The sequence below is a fragment of the Trachypithecus francoisi genome, unplaced genomic scaffold, assembly GCF_009764315.1.
Source record: "Trachypithecus francoisi isolate TF-2019V2 unplaced genomic scaffold, Tfra_2.0 Lachesis_group17, whole genome shotgun sequence".
NCBI lineage: Eukaryota > Metazoa > Chordata > Mammalia > Primates > Cercopithecidae > Trachypithecus > Trachypithecus francoisi.
In genome coordinates this window covers 14,651,422-14,672,887 of record NW_022681462.1, presented here as the reverse complement: position 1 = coordinate 14,672,887, position 21,466 = coordinate 14,651,422, and the positions used below count along the sequence as shown (strand labels likewise).

General features: G+C 45.0%; 1 long non-coding RNA gene across 1 annotated transcript in view; it reads right to left on the bottom strand.

The window, feature by feature from the left end:
* The window catches only part of LOC117099736, a 121,660-nt gene extending 108,907 nt beyond the window's left edge, over window positions 1-12,753 (bottom strand). Inside the window, exon 1 of the long non-coding RNA XR_004443979.1 lies at window positions 12,709-12,753. This is a non-coding gene — a long non-coding RNA (uncharacterized LOC117099736). The remainder of the gene's footprint in view (window positions 1-12,708) is intronic.
* Between the last annotated feature and the right edge of the window lie 8,713 nt (window positions 12,754-21,466).

Genomic DNA, 21,466 nt, shown 5'->3' with positions numbered 1-21,466 from the left:
GATAGAGAGACCAACGGAACAGTTTAAGAATATAAATATATACAGGAATTTAGCATATGATAAAGGGAGCATTTCAAATCCAGTGAGAATCCAATATGTGGTGCTGAAATTCCTGGGTAGCCATCTTGAAAAACATGAAGCTGGAGTGATACCTCACACCATATAGCAGAATAAATTCCACATGGATTAAACATTTAAAGGTAAACAATAAAACCACACAAGTACCAAGAGAAAATGTGGGATAAATCTTTCATAATCTTAGAGTGAGAAAGTCTTTCCTAATCCTGACTCACAAACCAGGAACTATAAAATAGGTAATTGATTAAGTCAACTAATAAAAGTTGAAAAAAACTTTTTAAGCTCTTGCATGTGAAACAAACAAAAATCAAACCTGTATATAAGCAAAGTCAAAAACAAATACAAATCTGTAAAGGATACATGCAACTCAGCAGACAAAGGGCTAATTTCTTTAAATTATAAAGATACATAAACCTCTAAAGAAAGACCTCTAAAGAAAAGACCAATAAAAATATGAGCAAAGCCTGTGAAAAAGTGGCTTATAGAAAAACAATGAAAATAAATAAAAATGACTGTTAAACATATGAAAAGATGTTCAACCTCTTCATAAGAAAAATGCAAATTAAAAGTACTGACATGTCCTTTTTTTTTTTATCTCTCAGATTTGCAAAAACCCAAATTTGAAAATACATAGACATTTCCATATATTGCTGGTGGGTATGTCAACTAGTACAGCCCCTAGGAGGGCGATTTAGCAATATTTACCAAAATAGCAAATGCATATATCATCTAACCCAGCCATCTCACTTTTTAGAGCTTACTCCACAGATACATATATTTGCATGCATATGAAGTGCCATATATATAAGATTATAAATGGCAGCAAACGATTAGAAACAATTTAAATGGTTATTACTGGTTACTAACTGGTTATTAACAATTAAACTGGTTAAACAAATCAGAGGTTGGCAGACTACCATCAGGCCCAAATCTGGTCTTCTGCCTTTTACTGTAGGACTTTCAAGGGAAAAATAGTTTTAACATGTTTAAATGGTTCAAAAAAATCAAAGAGAATTATATTTTGTGACACATGAACATTATATAAAATTCTAAAATCAGAGTCTATAAATAAAGTTTTACTGGAACACAGCCATGCCCCTGTGTTTACACATGGTCTCCGACTTCTTTTGCACCTTAACAGAGAACTAAGCAATTTCCCAAGACACTCGCTGTCCCACAAATCCTAAAATATTTACTATTTGGCCCTTTACAGAAAATTTTGCTGGATTGGAGTATATCCGTGCAGTTGAATACACAGCTACAAAAAACAATTTTAAAAACTCTGTATGTATTGCTACAGAAAGGTTTCCAGGCTATATTACTAAATTTTAAACAAGCAGATAAGTAAAGTATAAATTTCATGTTATCATTTGGATTAAAAGGCGGGATATATTTATATTTTATTATAATATGCATAAAACTTATCTGGAAGGAAATACAAGAAATTAGTAAGCAGTGACTATCTCTGGGGGAATGAGATTGGTGAACATGAAACACAGAAAGAACAAAAATGTGTGTGTATGAAGTATATTAATAATTATTTTTAAAACTATACATATAATGAAATATTGTTTAGCCTTAAAAGAGAAGGAAATTCTGACATGAGTGAACCTTGAGGATTTCATGCTTAGTAATGTCAATCACAAAAGGACAAATATTTTATGATTCCACTTACATGAGGCACCTGGAGTAATGAGATAATAAAGACAGAAAGTAGAATGGTAGTTGTCAGGGGTTGGGGAGAAAAGGGAATGGAAAGTTAGAGGGTACAGAGCTTCGGTAGGAGAAAAAGTTCTGAAGATGGATGGTGGTGATAGTTGTACAACAGTGTGAACGTACTTAATGCTACAGAACTGTATACTTAAAAATGGTTAAAATGGCAAATTTTATGTTATATATATTTTATCACAATATAAAAAATATCTAGGCCAGGAAAAAAAAATAAAAATACACAGTGGTAAATAAGAGCACAGATGCACGTCACTAAAAGGTTGTTGGGCCTGACTTTGGGGGCAGTGAGGCTGGAGGTGTCTGCATGGCCTGATCGAAAGCACCTGTATTCTGGCCTAAGGAGTTTGCATTTTGCACGTCCTAAGGACACTAAGGAGCAACAGGATCTGTTTCCTTAAAAAACAAAATTCTGGAAAGAAGAAAAGAACGGACAGAAAAGGCTTGGGTGGGTAGGGAAAGAAAAGGGAGAGCTAAACTCTGACTTTTTATCTTCCCCAAATTCCTACCTAAGGGACAGGGGAGTCATACCCTACAAACCATAAAGTCTCATCAGAGGGTTTTTTGTTTGCTTGTTTGTTTGTGTTTTGAGACGGAGTCTCACTCTGTTGCCCAGGCTGGAGTGCAGTGCTGTGATCTCGGCTCACCACAACCTCTACCTCCCAGGTTCCAGCAGGCCTCAGCCTCCCAAGTAACTGGGATTACAGGTGTCCACTACCACACCTGGCTAATTTTTGTATTTTTAGCAGAGACAGGGTTTCACCATGTTGGCCAGGCTGGTCTGGAACTCCTGACCTCAAGGGATCCACCTGCCTCAGCCTCCCAAAGTGCTGGGATTACTGGCATGAGCCACCATGCACTGTGTAGAGGGGTTTTTATTTAACGCCCCCCCCCCCCCCATATAAGGTGATCTGCTTTCCAGCCTGGCTCTGGCATAACATCACATAACAAATAAGGAAGGAAATATAAATATTTAAACCCCAAATATATTTTCTTGCCGTATCTTGAAAATGCCCTGCAAGGTTGTCTCTTGTGGGAAAAATCTATAGAGAATCTATAGAGATTCTATGGAGAATCCCCTTTCTGCCACCTTTTTCCTCTTTCTTTCCAGACCCAGGAGATAATCAACTAAGAGCCAGGCACCCTTTTAAGTGGGATAAGAAACATTTTACAACCTGCTCTCTCTGAAGTCTGCTGAGAGCTTCTTCTGAACAACACAACTTGGTCACCACAATCCTTTATCTTAACCTAAACATTTCCTTTCTATGGATCCCAGGTCTTTAGATAAACCCCACCAACTGTCAACCAGAAAACTTTAAAATCTACCTCTAAGCTAGAAGCCCCTACCACTCCCCTACCTTCACGTTGTCCCGCCTTTCTGGAGCAAACCAATGTATTTCTTAACTGCATTTGATTGAAGTCTCATATCTCCCTAAATGTATAAAACCAAGCTGTGCCCTGACCACCTTGGGCACATGTTCTCAGGCCCTCCCGAGGGCTGTGCCACGGGCCATGGTCACTCACATTTGGCTCAGAATAAATCTTTTCAAATATTTTACAGAGTTTGGCTCTTTTTGTCAACAATGGGTATCAGAGGGTACCTCTGGGCAAAGAATCTGGGTGCTGGGGAACAGGAGTGGGAAGGAGACCTATTTTTTACTATAAATCCTTTTGTTGGATTTCTACATGTACATTCATTTCCTATAAAAAATAATTGTGTTTATTTTTAAAAGAAAATCTCTTCAAGCAAATAGGATGGAAGAGAAGTACTTTCCCAAAGTATGGTAGAAGGGAAGGGAGAGAGTTTGTGATGGAGTGAGATGATGGGCCTGAATTTCATCCAAGCCTCTGAGGACCCAAGAAGCAGAACCTTGTGGGGATGTGAGCTAGAAGGTGAAGGCCACTGGTTCCTAGATGACCTCTCTCTGACTTCATGGGCCATGGGACAGGCTGTCTCTGTAGTGATCTCAACAACGCTCAAGGCAGTCAGTGTCTGGCAACAATGGACTTAAGAGAATTCGGTAGGTGCAAAACATCAGCCAGGCACTTGGTGCCCAAAGCCTTTGATTACACCGCAGCTGGACATCTAGAGCCTGGATGTCATCTTGGGGAAACCCCCTTCTTATGCAAAAAGTAAAGCCCAGCAAAGGCCACCAGGTATTCCTAACAGGAATACATTTACAGGGCCTTTCCTCCCACCTCCTCCCAGTCCCTTCCATCTCCTTCCCTCCTCTTTGCCCTAAAGAGAACCTCTGCACAGCCAAGCTAGGATATTGGGTTTCTGGACTCTTGCTAGGACTTCTCTGAGTCATCCATTTTCTTTTTATTTATATATACTGTGCTTGCCTCAACTACATTGCACCATAAGATCTTCGAGGGCTTAAATGTCTGCGACATCACAGAGGCATGCCAATTTCTGTCTTAGTCCATTCAAACTGCTCTAACAAAAATAGCACAGACTGGGGGGCTTAAACAGCAGGCACTCATTTCTCACAGTTCCGGAGGCTGGAAGTCCAAGATTAAAGTGCCAGCATCAGGCCTTGGGAGGGCCTGACTCCTGGTTCATAGATGGCCATTGTCTCCCTAGGTCTTCACATGATGGAAGGGGCGAGGAATCCTTCCCCACACACCTGCCTTTCACTCTGTGGAGCCCGGCTTCCTGCTGCAGTAAACTCTCCTATGGCCAAGAAAGTAAAGGTCTGCTCAGGGCATTCACCTCCTTTCAGTAGTTCTCCACATTAGTCCAGATAGACTCAGCCAACAGGAAACCCACTAATCAAAAGCTGTGTCTTTAAGCATGTGTTCTGTTTGGCCTCTTACCCATCAAAGGGAACATAACAGTGAAAATTATAATAAGCAACAATGATCATCATCATTTCCGAGAGATATCAGTGCCAGCAGTTCCAATGAGACCCTGGGGTGTCAGTCACTGTATCTGCAAACAGAAAATGCAACTCGCCTGCCTCTTCAGGCATAAAGAGTGCTCTGAACGCTTAGAAAACTGTAAATAGCTTTATAACTGCCAGTTGCTGCTATTGTTCATAAGTGCTTTGGGGTCACAGCAATAGGGAGCTCTCGAAATAACGTGAAGGTGTACTCTCAGCAATGAAATTAAACAGGCATTTCAGGGCAACCTCAGCTCAGATCCCTGAAGAAAAAAAGAACCTACAGCTTACCTCCAGAGGGGCACTGAGGATCATGTTTCACCCTGAGAGGGGGCTGGAAGGCCCTGGAAGGAAATGACCTGAGGTCAGGGTGGGCCTCCATTCTGCCGGGTAGGGCAGGGAAGATGCTTGGCTTCACAAAGGAGCTTCTAGGATCTGCCTCTTTTTTTCCTCATCTCCTCCTAACGAAAAAAATTATTTTCCTTCCTGCGCCTCAGGGCAGAGCAGAAGTTGAAATGGGCTACTTGTTCCTAATATTATTTACAGTTCAGCAAAGGACTTGGGGTCTCCAGCCTCGGGTCTAGAAACTCCTTCTACAGCCACATACTGAAAAGGACTAGGTTAGCAGCAAAGCCGGGGCTCCTGAGATAGTATGCGATCTTCTGGTGGCGCTTTAAGGTTGTGGTATAAACTGAGGTGGTCTCAGGTCTCTGGAAAGAGAAGATCTCACAACAGAAACATTTTTCCAGAAAAGGGTGCAGCTTTGGAGTGGCCTTAATAACATGGGATCTAGCGCCACCTAGTGCCTGCTGTGGGGCTTGACGTGGGTCTTGCTCTGATGAGATGGTTTTGTTTTTTTGGAAATTGGCTTTAACCAAGAGAGAGACTGAAATGGAGAAACACCTTTTCTGCACACAGGGCTGTCCTCATGCCCACGATGAAGGACTGAGAGTTTGGTGGGAGAAGCCGAAAAGCCACAATCTTAATGTGTCACGGACAGGGGTGCTGGGTGAGGGGATGGGGGACTCTTTCTCTTGGAAGGAAGCTGGGGTGACTCACAAGTAATATTTAGAGTCTTAGTCCCAGAAGATTGGCTTGGATTTGTCTGCATGAATATTTTTGCTCACACTAGAAAAAAAATGCTGGTGCTATTTTATGACTTCTGTGCTTTTCAAACTAGTTTCTCAGCGCTCTCCCAGAGCCAGCATAGAAAAGCCCTCGAAGCCGTTTCATTGTGGAATCTGCTCCTGCTCCTTGCCACTGTCTGCAGGACAAGCAGCCTTCTTTCTTGTCCTGCCACTGCCTGGCTGCTCCCTAACAGCCTACTCATTCAAGTTACCATTTGCTATTTGTTTAACGTGATTCATTTAAACCTCAGAACAGCCAGTTCAGTGGATATTGGTAATCTCAATCGATCTTTAGGGAGGTTACAGGACACTCAAGATCTTTCAGCTCATAAGCGGAAGTGGGATTTGAACCCAGAGTTACTGAGCTCCAAAAAATTTGTTCATTTCACTACAGTATTCCATCTGCACTGCTAGGGGTAGTGGCTATTGCAGAGGATGCTACAATATATCCAGGAGGTTTTGAGGAGACAAAGAACCACTGAACTAGAGGGCTTCTAGCTCGGAGGACACTTCCTGCTCTGGGCCGGTCCCTATGACCCCAAGACCTGGCTGGACGCATGGTGTAAACACCTCTCTCCTCATAGCATCTGCCCTCCCTCAACACAGACACTTCCTCAGCCCACACTTCTCTATGCTTGGAAACCACCCCAGAGGAATAATGAGAGCAAAGAGCAGGGATTTGGCAACTGTGCAGAAAGGCAGGAGAATCATGGATTTGTCTGACTCCTGGGCTTTGGCCTCATCTGGTGGAAAACTGTGAAAATTCCCTACTGGCTCCTCCCTTCCCTTCTCTCCAGGCCCCTTCACCATTCTCCACCAAATAGACACGCCTCCAGAAGAAGGTTAAGTAAGGCCACTCTCTGGATGCCTCTGAATAAAATGGTTTGCTTAAACGTATAGAAATAAAGTTTAAATGGGGCAGCAGGCTGCAGTGGGACACACACCCTGACCTCCATAAATGGGTAAATGTTCAGGCTGCTGGCAGACCATGGAGGTGGTTTGGGGGTATGGGAGGAGCACAGAATTAAGAGACTGGGACTGAAGTCCCCACTCTGTCACTCCTCAGCTCAGTAATTTTGGGCAAAGTCACTTAACTACCGTGAGCATCAGTTTCTTCACTCAGAGAATGAGGACAATGATTCTCTTACCTGTGAGCTAACAGATGAATGAGCTCTCAGAAAGCCCTGAAGGGTGTGAGGTTCCATACAATGAAGGAACTATGAGCATGCAGGATTTAGCTGAGAGGGCCTTTACTTACTTCCTCCTTTCCCTACCTCTCCCTCTTCCCCAAAAGGAGTCTGTCTCCTTCTATAAAAGGGATCTTAATACAGATTCACATGCACACACATACAGTCTTCAGTTCTTGTGGGCTTTTCATTTTGTTTTCAGAGTTAAATCATCTTGGAAAACAGCTTTTCCAATAAAGACCCAGTGGCCAGGACTGCTGGATGCACTTTCTTTAAAGGTGTCGGGAAACGCAGAAGCAGGAAGGTCCAGGACGGCATCCATCCTATGCAAGGGGAAGATCCTAAAAGGCTATTTCCTCTGCTGTCAACTAAGAGAGATGGACGTTTGTAGCTGGTCACAGAGACTAATCATCCGTAATAGTCTGGCAGCGCTAATGCATTCAGGGGAGAGCAATTAATGCCTGATGGGGAACATCAGGAGGATGGAGCTTGAATCTGGCAGCCTCTGGCAAAGTCAGTTTGAAAACCTCAGGCTCCATTTCTAATTGAGGGTGTCTCCACCTGGCTTGGCAAACTCTATGCCTCTCCAAAAGGGAAGAAATAGTTTCCTAAGTGAGGCTGGGGAGGAACAAAGGTCTCATTAGGATCAATCACTTATTCCAAGTACACATTCCCAAGAATCTCTATTGATGATCTCAGATACAAATGAAGTAGTAATTAAGGATGTAATGCAAATGATCTTCAGCTTAGTAACTCTCTGTAATTGAAATTTACTAAATTAAGTCTGAGATTTTTGAAACTAGGCCTTTAAAAAAAATTTCCCCGATTATAATTACCCCCTCTCCTCCCTCCTACCCACCCTTCAGTAATGTAATTAGTTTAAAATAAGATCCGTGGTAGGGCTGATGATGCGCTGCCTACTGAAATGCTGGCCGCCTATCAACAATCCCCAGGGAGTGAAGAGAACAGGGGCTCGCATCAATCGGAAAGGCTGCTGTCGTGTTGCCAAATATAGGACGAGGAAACTGGACACAGAGCTTGTGATACCGACTGTGCTGGGTGGGAGAAATTTCTCAGCTCTCCCTTCTGTTTCTTTCCCCTCTGCCCATAGAACTGGGATAAGCTATGGACGATTCAGAGAAAGAAGGGAATAGACTGGAGTAGGAGAAGAATTGGAATCTTTAGGGGATGCTGAGAAGGCCCCTGACAGGAGAGGCAGAGGGCTTGGGCAGATCAGAAACCCGGCTGTTTTCTCAGAGGCCAGAGTGCTAAATCTCAATCTGTAATAGCCCTGGGACTCCTCCAAATCCTGTCCTCTGCCACCTGATAGGACCATCCCTGGCCTTAGCTCATTTCTCCTGATCTGCCCCAGCAGAGGGCAATGCCCGCCAAGCTCAGCCTGCCCAGAGCCCAAGAGGAGCCGTGTGGCCAGAGAAGGAGACCCAGCAGGCACTCCAGGCTCCCCGTTCTTTTCCCCAGTTTGGTTTTTGTCCCAAACTGGGACAAAGAAAGTGGGTTGAACATTGTCCTGGGTATGTTTGATCTTCTAGAAGAGCACATTGGCCTATTTCAGTTAATTCAGATGAAAAGACCAGCTTGTCTTTGAGATCACACTCTAATTTCATCAGAGCTGTCATGTGAGAACAGAAGAGAAGCTACCCACAGCCTTCCTCCTTCCCTTCCCCACTCCTCCCCTCGCTCACCCCACCCTCCCGGCCCACGGCTTCCTGAAAACTGTTAGATCAACGCAGAAACACCTGAAGTCCATTGACCCTCACAAAGCAAAAGCCAAGGGCTGCCAGGGCCATCTTAAGATGCTGCATGAGAACAGCAACTCCCTGGCAAGCAACACAGACCTGAAAGAAAATGCGTTCTCCCACTGGCCCCCAGGCCTTCAAAACTGTGTGTGCGCACGCGCCTGCTTTCTGCCATCCATTCACATCATCATTGTTAGAAACTTCCATAAATGCTCAACTGAAGCGCTTCTGTCAGACAAGCAGCAGAGTTATTTCTGAGAGCACAGCAGGTGTATGTTCCATTCGCAAATCAGATGGAAAAGACAGACAATAGCAATCTTGTCTCTAGATAAGCCCTTGCTTAAAAGTTGCCCTGAGCTAATATGGGTATGTTGACTGTTGGATCCTGGTGCCCAGTGTGGGGCCTGGCACGTGGCAAGTGCTCGGTAAATATTAGCTGAGTGAATAAATGAATGACTCACTCTTCTTCAAAAACTTTTAGGAGCTTCTCAATGGTATGGAAAAATGGCATGATTCTAAAATCTGATATTGGGGATCCTGCAATCAGATGCCTGCCTGCCTTGCCCGCCTGGTCCCGTGTTGCCAGGCTGGAGTGCAGTGGCCCAATTAAGGCCCACTGCAAACTCCTCCTCCTGGGTTCAAGCGATTCCCCTGCCTCAGCCTCCTGAGTAGCTGGAACTACAGGCACATGCCACCACACCTGGCTAATTTTTGGTATTTTAGTAGAGACGGGGTTTACATGTTAGCCAGGATGGTCTTGATCTCCTGACCTAGTGATCCATTCGCCTTGGCTTCCCAAAGTGCTGGGATTACAGGCGTGAGCCACCACGCTCGGCCACGACTCTGCCTTTCTAACAAGTTCCCAGATGATGCTGATGTTGCTGGCACAGGACCACATCTTGCCTATATCACTCATCCTCCTCATCCTGCATCCCACCAGTTGGTCGGGGTCCTGCTCAGATGCTACATTTTTTGTCAACAAAACTGGGCACACTAGCAAAAAATGCACCCCACCCCCCACTCACCTCACTGCTACACCCCTCTGTGCCTGCCAAGACACTTTGTATCTGAGCTATTTGGCTGTGTCTCCCTGACCTCAGGGGCCTAAAGTTCTCATGCCTTTCCCCATACCCCACAGAATCTCATTTAGTACAGCCAGGGACACGCTGCCAGCTGGGGCAGATTCCATTCCATTCACTGGGACCTTAAAGAACTTCAGACTCCTTGATGCAGCACTCAGCCCGGGGGGTCCAAAGATGCAGGATGTCCAGAGACTGCCCTTGAGATTAACATCTATTTTCTGGGTTATATTCACGGCTCACTGAGCCCACTCTGCTGTCCTCCCAGCTGCTGGCCTGGGGCATGACTGACCTGAGCAGACCACTGGATGTCCTCCCTGATCTAAACCAGTGGGAGGTTCCTCTCACTAATGCACAGTTCCAAGTTCTCGCTTGACTTGCTGTCTTTGAGACTCAGAAGGGAGGTGTCACTTTCGGTGGTAAGCCACAATATGTAACTCACAGAGGGGAGTTAAGAGGCAGGTGAAAGATGTTTTGCAGCCTGTTGAAATGTCAGTGACTAAGACCCAGGGGTGCTCTGAGAACATTCTCACTTCTCAGTTGTGGGCACCTAAAAGATTACCGTCCACCTGGTTCTTCTGCCACGTGGACTTATGGCATCATGCCCTCACATCCTCATGGGACCAATGGCAAATTATGGAACCTCAACTCAGGCTGCTTAAGTAAAATGGAAACTCTTTGCTCACCTTTGTGGCTTGGCCCAAGGTGACTCAGAATTGAAAAAGGAGCTATAGGAATCTGGGATTTAGGAACCATGTCTGTTCTCATACATGCCAGGACCCTCTCTCTGTCCATCCCATTCTCATCTCTGCATGTCCTTGTATGTGGGCCTCTCTCTTGCTGCATTCAGGAGAAAAGGTACCATGCCCACCAAGGAAGTGTGGAATGGAAGGGGGACTGTTCCCCAAAGGAGATAGGATTGCTAGACAGACCCAAACCAGACATCCACTCCAAATGGTTAGCAAATGTTAAGTCTTTGTCACAAGTCAGGCACTCTGCTGTTTTACATATATGACCTCATTTGATCCCCAAGCTGACTCTATGAGTCAAGTACGACATTTGCTGGTCCGACAAATAAAAAGGCATGACACAAATCATACCTCAATCCCTTCTGCCAGCTCCAGTGCTCGCTTTGGGACAGCCAGAAGATGTGACCTGGATGGGAGAATGCATTTCCTTTGGAAATAAGCATATTGTCCTAGAAGGAGGGCCCAAAAGCCGATGCTTTAGCTCTGGTTGTCTCTCTATCAGTAGTTACGAAGCTAACACCATAAATGTCAAGTTGTTAATTTTGGGTAATTTAGATCTCTCTATTAAACCATCATTTCTCTGTGAATCTACATTGAAGGGAGAGAAGTCTCATCAAGAAAATCGAACGGGTTTCCTCCACTGTCTCATCCAGCCAAAACACATATCCTTTGGGACAACGTTTAAAAAGATAGATGATCCGATTAGATGAGGATGAGGCATGGGATTCTCCCTCCAGACCATCTGCCATTTGGAGATGTTTTCATGGATCCTAGGACCCTACCCAAAAAAAGGACTCCTCTCCAGCTTTATTTCTGTGACCACTTCTTGCCTATATTTTCTCTAAGAAATGAGAGTTGAGACTTGCTCATACCTTTACCATTAAGAGAAAATAAATTATAACAGAGCCTGGTCACCACTTGTCTGAGTGGTCCGCTGACCCCCACCAGGGGCTTGGCTCCTTGGCTGCTGAGTTTCTCAAGGCTGAGAGCAGCCCCTCCAGTGTTCCTATCTGACTGGGGACTTCGTGCAGCCACAGGCTCTGCCTCTTCTGCTCTCCATTACATCCTGACTCACAGCACAGTGGTGGGCACACAGCAGGTGCCCAAGAAGTGTTTGTTAAACAAATGAGTGATATTCCATTCTCCAGTGATACCTCAAACCATAACTGAAATCAGTTGGCGACTCCAAGTCAAGGTCACTGTGCTGAACATTATAGTTATAGGCAGCAGGGACCATCCTTTCCCAGGTCTGAAAGAAGGACCCAAGTTCCTCAGAGGCATCCATGGTTCTTCTCCCTGGTCAGTTCTGAGGGCTCTGTTTTTGGTTTCATCAATGCAAATGCCAACTCTTTATGTAAATATTGTCATAAATTCCTTCTCAATATTCTGCCGTGCATTTGTTCAATATAAATGTGCTGATCACAGGCTTCAAATCTGGGCAAAGACTATTTGACTAAAGTCAGACAACCAGAGCTCCAACTCTGTGACCACTAGCAAATGCCAATATTTACTGCTCACTATGTGCCTTACGCTTTATATGCATAATCTCATTTAATCCTCAAGATAATCCTATGTACATGGTGCCATCATCATCTTGATTTTACTCATGAGGAAAGTAGAGTTTCTAGGGTGTAAGGACCTAGCTCAGTGCCACATAGCTACATGGTAACTACTTAGTTCAAGGCAGAGTTAGGACTCAAACCCATCTGACTGACTCCAGTGCCAGTGCTTTCAAATCAATCTGCAGCATTGCAAGTCACTTAACTTCCCTGCACCTCTGCTTATTTTCCTTCTAATGGGGATAAAAATCATCTCACAGAATGAACATTGTAGACTGACGCATTGTGTACACTGTAAAGCACCACACACCTTTTGAGGTTAACATTGCCATTGCCCCCAATCAAAGCAGGGTGTGAGAAGCCAGCACTAGATTAATCGGGGCTTCTTTTCCCTTAGGCATCTTGCCAGCGCTTCAGTAATCAGGAGACATTACCCAACACCTACTTTGTGCTATTCACACAAAGATGAATAAGAGGGTGCCCTTGCCTTCAGGCAGCCCACAACCTTATGAGCGTCTCCACTAGTCAATGAGGGTCAAGGCTGGATCTATACACTCACCCCAGATGTCCCCTTTGCTTGATGGTTCCTCGTTTCTCTGGAAGAAAGAGTAAAAGAAGTTTGAGCCTAATGGTTGGGCCTCTAGGGCACAAAGAATAAGAGGGCAGATAAGTGGGAATAGAGGCCACCCCTCAGCTCTGGGGATCACACTCCAGGGAGGAAGGAAACCCTCCTTCCTACAAACCATGGTATTACAGAGTGGTTAATGGGTTCAGGTAGCAGCTCCCTGCTTTCCTGGCCATATGAACACCGATTTAAGGCTCAGTTTCCTCATCTCTTAAGGGGAGGGGATAACTTTGATAACATGTGTAAAGAGTTTTGGTCAGTGTCTGGAGCAGAGCAGACGTTAGGTGATGTGTGACCAAAAGCAGGGGAACTGGTAGCTCAGGCTGCAGCAGCAACAACCTCGTGAGCCAGTGGGAAGGAAGCGGCAGCTGTGGCCGGGATGAGGGGAAGCCACTGAGGACCCGGGGAAGGAGCAGCACCCCTTCCTCAGTGAAGCAGGGGGACTCTGGAGCAAGCACCCGTGTTGTTTAAACAGCCCTCACTTGTCCTGTGTAGCCTAGAGAAAAGAGGGCTAAAATACCAAATAATGAAATCAAAATGTCTTTTCCACATTAAAAACTATTGTTTGTTTACAGAGCAAGAACATCAGGTATTTGTGTCATGCTTTCAAATTCATTCGATTCTTAGAACAACCCCATAAGCCACAAAAGAAATGACCATCCCCATTTTGCAGCTGGTGGGACTGAGACTTGTGAGCTGACACCGTTTGATGAAAGTGGTAGAAATGAATTAACACCTAGTGCTTGGTCTAGGCTTTAACACCCTCTTTCAGAGCAAACCTTTGTAGAGCAAATGGAAAAAAAATACAGATGCCTGCCTGGAGAAGCTTTTAAACTTCCTATTCCTGAGCCCTCCTGAGACCTACTAAACAAGGATGTGCACAGTCCGAGGAAGCTCCCTCAGGGGAGCAGATACCATTGCACTGGCACAGTGGACTGGCATTCTGGAAGCCAGTAGCCACAACAGTAATGCTCTGTTTGTAGCTGTAAGAGGGTTTGGAGCAAACACCCTGGTTGTCTGCCAGCCCCAGGCACCCTTTGCCCACTCTTGCTAGGATAACTGCACTGGCCCACCAACTGGGGTTATGCCCATCAACAGTCCCCCACCCAATCCACCCTCCACTGCAACCACCCCCTGCCTTGCCCACATGCAAACCCCTGCTTAGCATTCTGCTCAGCTCGCAAGCCCCTTAGCCTGGCTGACAAACCCTGCCTGATCTGACCTCATTATCCACCACTCTCTGCTCCCTAGCCCCCAAGTCTGCCTTCAGTCTCCAGATCTGCAGAGATCCCCTCCTACCACAAAAGCCCTTGCACTTATGCCTCCTGCCCTCTCAAATGCCCATGGCCTCAAACCCCACTGCCCTCCCCTTCCAGTTAATGCCTCCTCCTTCTGATGGCACAGGGAAGTCTTGTCAGTCCCCCGTCTAGGGCACAGTCCTTTGCTACGTGTTCTCTTAGAGCCAGGATCCCTTCTTTGGGGGAATCTCATCTCTGATTACAGCTGTACATGGAGGAGTGAGTTTTTAAATATTTAGTTCCATCTCCTCTCAACATAGAAGAGAGTTTCTGGAGAGCAGGCATCATGGGGTCTGCCCTGCTCATCGTGTCTTCTCACTGCTTGGCACTCAGTGAGCGTTGGTTGAATGATATCGCATGTTATTTGTGATGGGATAAGCCAGGAGCCCAACCGCCTCCACCTCCCGATTCCCAGGAGACAGGACGTTTGGAGGACGCCAGAGTGATGAAGCCATTTTGACATCTGCTCCCGTCAAAGTGCAACGTCACTAGGTTTTATTACCACGTAATGTTCATGGCCGACATTTCCAACTTTGTGTCGTCCACATCTCCTACCCTGGCCATGAGAGACTCCCACACCACAGTCTCCTTTATCTCTGTTGGGTTTGAATTTTTATGAGGTGGAATTATTTTTGTGGTTAGAAAAGGCCATATAAATAATTTTTAGTCTGTCAGAACTGGGCAAGACTCTAAGGTAACATTAGTTCTGTCTCTAAAAATCATAATTTGGAAGGAAGTATAAAGTATTTAATGTATGTCTATTGAAAGTATTTCAAGAAGCACTAGAAATTTATTTGAAGTTTCTCTTGGCATTCTGAAGTTGAGAAAAAGAGATAATGTCACGGTTCAAATATCGTCTCTGCCCCAGACACTGCAATGTGTTGTCAACTTTGAGGGATCTAGTGAAGAATGTGAGAGGCAGAGTGAATTCTCACAAAAGAGGCAAATGCCTTGCTGGGCTGCTTGATGGCCCTCCCTGAGATAAACAAGGAGAGCAAATCCAGGAGCCATGGTTCTAGGTGGCAGCCCTCCTGACACCCGTTTCACCCCAAACTCCACCCTGCATAAAGGCCAGGGATGGGGTGAGATTACTTGGTTTTACACAGTATTACTTTTTAAAACCCTAAAGTTTAGTAGGTTGGTGGTTTGTTTTGGGCTGTGTCAAACAATTCCCACATGAAATGATTGCATTTGAATTTCACTTACCTATCTGAGACAATTCCTCACCTCTCCCTGCTATGAGCCTATGTCTTAGTTTGCTTTGTGCTGCTATAACAGAATTCCACAGACTGGGTAACGTATAATGAAGGAAACTTTCTTTCTCCAGCTCTAGAGGCTGGGAAGTCCAAGATCAGGGGGTCACATCTGGTGGGGGCTTTCTTGCTAAGTCACCCCATGGCAGAAGGGCAAAGAGACGGCGAGAGAGAGACAAAAGGGGCTAAACTTGTCCTATTATGAGGAACCCGTTCCCACTATAGTGGATCTACTCACATGATAATGGCATTAATGCATGAATGAGGGCATAGCCCTCATGGCCTCATCACTTCTTAATACTGTCACAATGGCAATTAAATTTCAACATGAGTTTGGGAGGGAACACACATTCAAACAATAGCACCCTAGATTCTGGCCCAACTCTGGCTCCTTACTAATGAGAATCTCTTTGATTATTTGAAATAAGGATCAAATAGCTGTTAAAGAATGCATACTTTGGGCTGGGTCTGGAGAACATAGCCAAGGGCTTTGCTGACAGAAGCAGAGTAGTTAATGGCAAAAGTGTCGGGAGACTCAAACCTGACTGGGTCAGGTGACCTCATTCCCTTTATCATGAATCTTACCACATTCAAGCAATTTTTCTCTCTTTACGCCCGGTAGGCTAGACCCAATGGGAACCTACCTGCTAACCTATAATTGAGATTTTAGCATTGCATTGGGGTTGGGGGATGAAAGGAGGTCATTTTAAGCATAATAAATTTTGAGAGTTGAATAAAATGTTACCTCCAAGATTCAAAGAAAGATTGGATAGGCTGAGAGATTGGCAGACAGATTTAAAGAAATACAGTGGGCTGGTCCACCCGTGTTTCTTCTCTGTAAGCCCACTGTATAGAAATCTGTAAGAGTTTTTGTGAACATGTGACCAGCCATTATTCCAAAATGTGTCTGCCACTTGATCATTATTCTGATGAATGGGTGGATGAATGGATTTATCCACGGTGGCAGACACTGTCAGTGCCCTGCCCATATTCTCTGTTTTCATTTCTACACTCCAAAGCCTGCTTATTTCCCACACCTGCCACTCTGTCTCTTCAAGCCTTTATCTGGCTGGGAAAGCACATCAGGCCTAGGAACCAGAAAAGGAGAGTTACTGCCCTAGAAGCAGACTTCAACCCGTGATGGATGGGGATGTGGTAGATAAAGACCCAGTCTCAGTTGGGTGATTCTGAGGCATTTCTACACAGCAAGAGTAACCCCCAGTTGCCCTCACTGACAACTGATAATGCACCTTTTTTTTTTTTTTGAGATGGGGTCTTACTCTGTCGCCCAGACTGGAGTGCAGTGGTGTGATCTTGGCTCACTTCAACCTCCTCCTCCAGCGTTCAAGCATTCTCCTGCCTCAGCCTCCCAAGTAGCTGGGAGTACAGGTGCACACCACCATACCTAGCTAAAATTTTTATGTATTTTCGTAGAGGAGGGATTTCACCATGTTGGCCACGCTGGTCTCGAACTCCTGATCTCAAGTGATCCACTTGCCTCAGCCTCACAAAGTGCTGGGATTACAGGCATGAGCCACCGTGCCCAGCTGATAACACACTCTTTATTGCCTTTCTTTGCTTCCCTGTCTCCTTTCCCATTTCCTCCTTAATGTTTCCTGGGATCACCTTCCAAATGAACTCTTGTACTCAAATCCTTGTTGTGGAACATGCTTCTGGGGAACCCAAACTAAGACATCCATCTCACTGACTGCTCTGTGCATGTGACTGAAAAGTCCCCAGTGTCACCCTTAGCCCTCTGCTTCCTAAAAACAAGAATAATATAGTTGGAAGAAAGGTGACAGCTAACTCACACATCATTGGATTAGTACCTAACCCAATCAAAGCACATCATCACCAGGTCTTATTGCCAAGCAATGTGGTAGCTGACAGTGTTGACCCTCCTGCCATCAGCAACCCCCATCCTAACCACAAGCAACTTCCAAGTTCTTCTTTAGCTCCATTGGCTTTGAATTTTTATGCGGCACATTGTTTAATCTGCACCTAATTGGAACAGTATTAAACTCATTCTTGATTACTTCTCTCTGGAAACTCTCATTAAGTATTTAACAGAAGTTCACATTCATTACTGAAGCCAATCAGGCTCTGTTATTTAATGAATGAAAAGAGGACTAACGCCAGACCCACAAACCCATTTTCCTGGCCAACCTTCTTTGACAATGCAGCTTTCCTGACTCTAAGGTTGTCATGTTTGTTAAAAGAACAGTCCGTTCAGCTTTTCTCTGATTATTAACTCTCTAAATTCTCTACAGATCCTCGGAATACCTGCAGTAATTTCTAACACTAAAGGAGTGGTTCTCAGCCATAGCTGTGCATTAGAATCATCTGGGAAGCTTTTGTTGCAAGGGATTCCTGGGCCCTACTACAGACCAATCAAATGGCGATGTGCACGCAGCAGTATTTTAAGTCTCCAGGTGGTTCTAATGTGCAAACAAGGATAAGAACCACTGATTTAGGGGAACAGAGTTTCTATAAGGCTTTGAACACCAGCTGCCCCAGGAGCTACAGATTTGGAAAAGCAGGAAGAGGTAAAAGTGTCATTGATGACAGACCAAGTGACACAGCACACATCTAAATAACATAGTCACTGCATTTGTGGCCTACCCTATGCTTCACGCTACCCTTTACTCACATTTCACTCTCTGCACCTGAGCCAAGGGACCTCAGGATGCCCCTCATCAACCATGTAATGATCTTTTGCTCTCATAATATAGCAAATCCTTCTTCCCAGAGAGATTTCAAATCAGGAATTTTATTTTCTCACTTGCAAGTTGAGCTTCATGTAGCCTCATTTCTCATGCATTTTAATTTCCCTATCTTCAGATCTGAGTAATTTGTGCTCCTGGGTGATTTTTGAACCTTCAGGTATTAGAAGAATGTGGCTGCCTTTGTCCCTGGGAAGTTATCCTACAGAAGGTGTTTCTCACATCCCCAGAGTCCAAAAAATCAAAATGGAACCTAAATGCTGTGACATTTCTTTATAACTGAGCTCTACCCAGGGCTGTCTCTTTACGGCTTAGGGCCCTGGAGGATTTCTTTAAGCCTGATAATGTATAAACTTTATATAACCTTATAAGACTTTACAAAATCATAGTGATTATTTAGGATTCCAAGCTAAGGTAACATAATTTAAGTGAGTCCTTGAGCCTTTTAAGATGTTTTTATCATTCTGAGCAAACTATCGCAAGGCCAAAAAACCAAACACCACATGTTCTCACTCATAGGTGGGAATTGAACAATGAGAACACTTGGACACAAGAAGGGGAACATCACACACCAGGGCCTGTCATGAGGTGGGGGACGGAGTTGGGGGATAGCATTAGGAGATACACCTAATGTAAACAACGAGTTAATGGGTGCAGCACACCAACATGGCACATGTATACATATGTAACAAACCTGCATGGTGTGCACATGTACCCTAGAACTTAAAGTGTAATAATAATAAAAAAAGATGTTTTTACATGTTGGCATGTATCTGCATTTTTTCAGAAGGGGGAGACAGACTGTAGCTTTTTTCAAATTCTCAAACAGGCATGTGACTTCACACAGTTTAAGAATTAGCAACTTGATGCTTTTCTTCTCTTGCCCAAGAGCCCAAATACAGAATTCTTGATGTGAAAGGGACTAACGTTGAGCCTCCTGGTCTCTTCCCTCACTTTGTTCCCTTCTCCTACCACCTTTCCCCTCACCATCTAGGGGCTCTAGAATGTTACAGGATATAGGTTTCTGGTCACCAGAGAGGAGACCTAAGGCCACAGAGCACCTGAAAGTCAAGGAGACAAAGTGATCCAGCTCCCAGGATCCAGCAGTTCTTCAGAAAAAAAGATTTGGTATGGGTTCTCTGGTGGTGCATGAGATCCCAAGCAAATGCTGTCCCAGACTAACCTAACTCCAGGCTGAGAGCTGGCTTAGCTGGAGAGAACAAGCCTCCCTTTCTTATGCAAGCACATGTGATCCTTTTCTTTCCCTAAATTCTTAAAAAGGCATGAAAGGTGGTCATTTGTCACTGTCAGGCTTTCCACTGTATCGAAGCAGACACTACGATGAAATCCCACCTCAGCATAGACCTCACTCCCTCACCTTGGAAAGGGTGAGTCTCCCAGTTTCTCTGGTGTGATGCGATGTTGGGGGGAATCAATAATGTCTCACCTTCAGGGTGAGACACAGGACTCTGTAAGTTCCATAAGGGGGAGGCGGACTGTGAGTGTGTATGGGGGGATGGTGGCATGGGGAGAGGGAGCCAACATTTATTGACTCTCTAGTACGTGCCAGGTGTGTGCTATACCCTTCAATCATGATCACTGCCTGGTGAGCAACTGCTGCACAAGGTCACACTGTTGGGCTGGAAACATTCTCAACTCCAAGAGACTTACTCTTAAAAGAGGAAGAATAAACCTTTTTAGTGCCTGTGACAATGACTGTCAATTGCACCTAGTATTTCATGCTTTTTCTTTAGCAGCACTGCCCAGTAAAACTTTGAGATTAAAATGTTCCATGTCTGTAATGTCCCATGTGGTCATGATGAGCCACATGTGGCTACTGAGCACTTAAAATGGGGCTAGGCTGACTGAAGAACTGAATTTTAAATTTCATTTAATTCATTCAAATGTAAATGGCCACATGTGCTAGTGGCTACTCTATTGGACAGTACATTTCTATGGTAGATCTGATTTTTAGCTAGACCCATGGTCCCCTGAAATGAAGCCTCTAATTCACAGCCTGTATTGCAGTCACGTGATTAAGTTTTGACCAGTAGATGCAAGGGGGGTGATATAGGCAACTTCCAGGCTATGCCCTCGAGGGAAGGGCATGCCCTCCACATTGCCTTTTACTCCCTCCTGCTGGCTGGCCCAGGCTGTGGCTGTGAAACATCTGAAATCATGAAGACAACACCTTAAGGAGAATACAGCAATAACATAAAAGGAAACCGGGTCCTGGAGGATGCTTTCATGAAGCTGTGCCCTAATTCCAGCTCAGACATCTATGTGTGAGAGAAATAAAAATTCCACTTCATGTAAGCCACTGTCATTTTGGGTCTCTGTGACTCTGAGCCACACCTATCTTCTATCCTAGCAGACATATAGTCTTCCTCCCTCTTACAGAGACTGGGGAAAACAAATGTCCTATGTATGAATTTCAAAGCTGCTGTCAGATATTTATGCAGCTTAAGGGCAGAGGTATTTGTGGAGCCTCTGCCCAGCAAAGCACTGCAAAGGCAGACCTGAGTTTAGTTAAGGTTATGGAGAGCCAGATTCTGTGCACAAGAAAGAAATCAGGATTTGAGGGAGAAGACTGGCTCTCAGAGAAGGGAGAAGGGCCTGGAGAGAGAAGGAGGGACCTGAGAAACAGCATCAGGATGGGCCTAAGGGTTAATACAGTCAGCAGGACAGTTCCCAGGGCAGAAATAACGGATGGGCTTTCTCAGCAATGGCATCTGTTGTCCCTGTGCTGAACTGTATTGCAGGCAACCCCTTGCTTGCTCCAAACACTGCTGCATAGTCCAGCCTTGTATGGATGGTGCTTTGGAGAAAACTAAGGAACTGGGGCAGCGTTCAACATGGGACAAGGCAATATGAGAAACACAGCAGTCTTAGGAGGAAAGACATGGGGTTCACTCAGGAGTGCAAAGGAATGGAGAAATCTGAGCAAGAGGAGACTAGGAGAAAAGGAAGCTCCTTGAGAGTTCCAGCAAACTTTTCAGGAAGAGACACACTGGCTTCCACCAAATGTGGGATGGGGGTTCCTGCCACTTCACTTGAATGTTAGAGAAAAGCATTACCCCAGAAGTGTGTATGGCCTGCAGCATCCAGGCAGTTGACACTCGGTTTTGCAGTTCCTCATGGGACCATCTTTCCTCCTGGCCAACTCCCAAAAACCTGACAGCCAAGTTGGGAAGAGAAATGAATGTTTCTTCCATGCTTTCTCTAACTTGGCTTGGATTAAAGGAGAACTGCTCCTCTTAAATCAAGAGTACGCAATCATTAGGAGGAGTGAGAAAATCTGTAGTTGGTAGAGGGCCAAGGTGGATTGGTAAGCCTGGTAGTTGGAGACATTCAGAACAGGAGTTTGGGAATTCTGGGTTTTAGATGGGCCAGAATCCCATACCCCAACTGGTTCCTG